A 3,635-nucleotide genomic window follows, 5' to 3' on the forward strand; every position below is an offset into this window, starting at 1 on the left:
TGGCTACTGTATATGTTATTTGTTAACTCTTCCTTCGGATGAAACACTACAGTGTCACACCTCTCCTTCTCATATCATATGTATGTGCTTCACCTCACATTATTACTCCATACCATCGTGTTCTAATGGGAGAAATAATGTGGAATAATAGATTGGGTGAAAAAAGAAAAGATCAGAAAGGCATGACTATCTCTCTCTATAGTGTGTGGTGTACGCTGTTGATGCTTTGAAAGTTCTGCATCATCACGTGATATCATATACCCGTATGCTGCGCTTGTGCATCCGTATGTGTATATATTTTCTTTGATACATTCTCGGCGTAATGGAGAGTGTGTCCATGTCAGTTATTTTTTGTTTCCTTCACGAACTTACGCACTTCAATGCGAATTTCCATCGTTTTACACACGGTGCAGTCGCTTAGCCCTATTATGCGAGGTGCGTGTGGTTAGTAAAAGATTAAGAAGAAGAGAGGCTTTAACCGATATGTTAGAGAGGCGCAAAAAGTAATGTTCAATTTCAAAAGGGATTTGGTTCTTTCTTTTCGTTTCCTTCAAACTTTTTATTTCTACTGAATAAGAGGTTTTGATGGTGCATAAACGCGAACACTTGGTTCCTACCATCGTACATGTGTTTTTTGGAAAAGTATCGGCTGTTGTGTCAAAATACACGCATGTTCTGCGAGTAAGGAGAAACCCACGGCTATTGATGAAGTAAATGCGATTTGGCACAAAAATGAAAATTCCTCTATTAAATATACGCTTGCGGTTGTGAATTCCCATTATCGACATTGGAACTTCGAATGTCCTCGGCATGCTGTGGTGGCGAGCTGTTGTGGCGCACTTCTTCTTCCCAGTTAGAAGTTTTGAACACCAACACTCGGCGGGCTGTAAAAGGTGCTTCTACGGAGCATCCCCTTCTTAGCACTCCACATGGAAATGTGTACCAATGTATGGGGATCGTGACTTGGGAAAATGTAGAGAGATCACAATTGCTTTGGGAGCAGAATATTTCATGCCAATCAACATGGAAAAGATATATCATACAATATTTGGAGGTAAACCCAAGAGCCTCCTAACAATGTGTGCAGATAATTGACCTGGCAAACATGACAGGTAAAGCTAAAACGTTTTCTTTGACTCTGCATCTGTAAAGAGGATACTTGACACACGTTTGGAGCATTAAGAGGATGATGGGAGCACATTTTTTTTCTGTAGCTCTCAGTTATTCACCCGATCACGTGCGATACTAAGGTAGCAAAGTGCACTCCATGGTTTTTTGTCTTTTCCCTTTTAAAATACGCCCAAGTAGTACATGAGAGGATCTTTTAGCCAACTGGTTTAGAACCGGTATCGTGATTGTTCTTTCCACTCAAATTAAAAAGAAAAACTCGTATTTCTCTTGGAACAGGATGTGTAGGATTGTGTGTTCATCGCAGTGCGCTACTTCAGTAGAACCGTGGTGCACTCGCTTTAATATAGGCATAGTTTTATAGGGCGGTGGGAGCGGTGTGCCTGGCTGTGATTGGTGCGTTGAAATGGGTGGAACAACATGAAGTCCATGAATTCCAAAGCTGGTTTATCACCTCAATCATTCAATCCGACAACTATCACTGAAGGAAGTCCGAGTCTGGCCTGCACATATCCGATTTCCAAAAAAGCCTCTTTTTACAGTTCAATAGATGCCACTTTCCCCTCGTAATTATCATCAGCACACCGAAAGTTCATTAAACTTCCAATATTCCATTTATCCCAGTGATACCTAATTGTCTTATGGCACGCCATTTCTAGAGGTGGGAACAGAATAAATCCGTTTTCAGCCTGACTGTGGCCATGTATACAAAGAAAGATCGGTAACCCTTGAAGTCAAGTCAGCCGTGGAGGCACCCGTACTCAGGAGTTCCTAAATGTTACGTAAGGCTGGCTGCCACACTTTTGAAATCTCGCATAAAGCTTCCGATTTGATTGCATTAGAAAAATGAACCTTTAGTGAGAAATATGATAATCCAGTAAATTCCCAAGGTGAAGGAACCTCCAGAGTTATTGGAAAGTAGTGAAACAATATCCGCATTTCAATAGAGGGGAGAGGCGTTTATTCATTTATTTTTTGTATCATTTTCTGTAGGGGATGACGCATGAACACATTACAGTGCAAGTTAGTGTGTACCATATTTTTTTTTTTTTACAGAGGCCTGTTTCGTGTTATGTCCGAACTAGTTATGCGTGACCAGTTGCAAACGTTCAGCTTTTAGTCCTCGGCCTTCCTTAATTGCGAAAACAGTTTACTTGAGAGTGAAAGGCTTCTGCCTCTTCTTTTTTTTTTTTTTGAGCCAAACGTAGAAGAGCATAGTGGAGTTTACAATTTTCATTCAGAGGAGTGGGCAGCTTTTTGTGTAGTCTATTCTCCTTTATAGGGGTGTTCCTCTCGAATGAAGGAAGTACATGTTGGAAGAGAATGAGGGGTTTCTCAATTTCTAGGAGGAATTGTGCAAGGTTCTTGGTGAACACCATCTTCTGCATATTTTCGCCCTCAAGCCCGAAGTGACTGCGGAGCACTTTAGGCTTGAGCGCACGAGTATGTGGATGGGATTCCCTTCGCAGTCGTTGGAGTGTGTATGTTTCCTTTCAACGCAGATTTCATGTTTTTGATGGCGATGTATAGATGAACCTGATGTTGAGTGGGACGTCTGATTTCGGTTTACGAACGTGAAGTGTAGATGAAACCCTCTGACGTTGAAGCTCCGGAGCGGTGGTGGAGATTCTTTTGCTACGGAGAAGGGATGCTGTCTATGCATTCCCCCGAAGTGCTCCATCAGGCTGTCTTTTGATACATGCGTATGACGGCATTGCGTGCAACAGGTGTCATTTACACCTATAGTTACCGTGTTCCAAATGAGGGATACCTCTTGTTCTGTGATGGAACAGCTCCGTTTTGTACCGGCGTTACTATCCAGGGGATGGCCTCTGCGGTGTTGAATCTTGGTGTTTGGTGTTGTTCCCCCTTTTGATTGTGATACAAAGCCACATTGCGTGCATTGTAGCGGCTCAGATGTGCCTACTGGGTCGTTCACTGGATGCCCTCTCGTTTCCGTCGCTCGGGAGCCCTTCGTTGGAATACTTGCATTCTCCTCGAGTTCTCGTTGCCTTTTTATTCCTCGCGACCCCGTTTGCGGTTGCACTTCGCAGTATTTCATCCCGTGACTTATCACTAGTCAATTTTCCGTGTGAAATATATAGCTGCGAGGTCCATATATCGCTTCATTTTCTCCAGGGGTTGAACTGGTGGTGTTATCACTTTGTTCATTGGTGTTGGGTTGATGCGGTCGGTTTTCACTTTGTGTGCCTATCCGTTTCTCCACCACTGGAGTGATGTGCTAAAGCTGACCTCTGCTCTTTATTCCATGACGTATTGTCGGGCCTCTCTGCTAAATCAATTTGAACCCACAGATTCCTCACTGGAGTGTTTTTTTTTATCATATTCAGTGTGGATTATGGTTCCGCGAGTGTGGGGTGGAAAGGGACTGTCGTTGGTCATGTAGTGTTTCTGTGGCCTGCGTAATGTTAGTACACCTGCACTCTTGGATTGAAAGCCACGTTCTGCGCAAACCCATTTGTGCTGTTTGAAATTTTCATCTTCTT

Source organism: Trypanosoma brucei, chromosome 3, assembly GCF_000210295.1.
Source record: "Trypanosoma brucei gambiense DAL972 chromosome 3, complete sequence".
In the NCBI taxonomy this organism is placed as follows: Eukaryota; Euglenozoa; class Kinetoplastea; order Trypanosomatida; family Trypanosomatidae; genus Trypanosoma; species Trypanosoma brucei.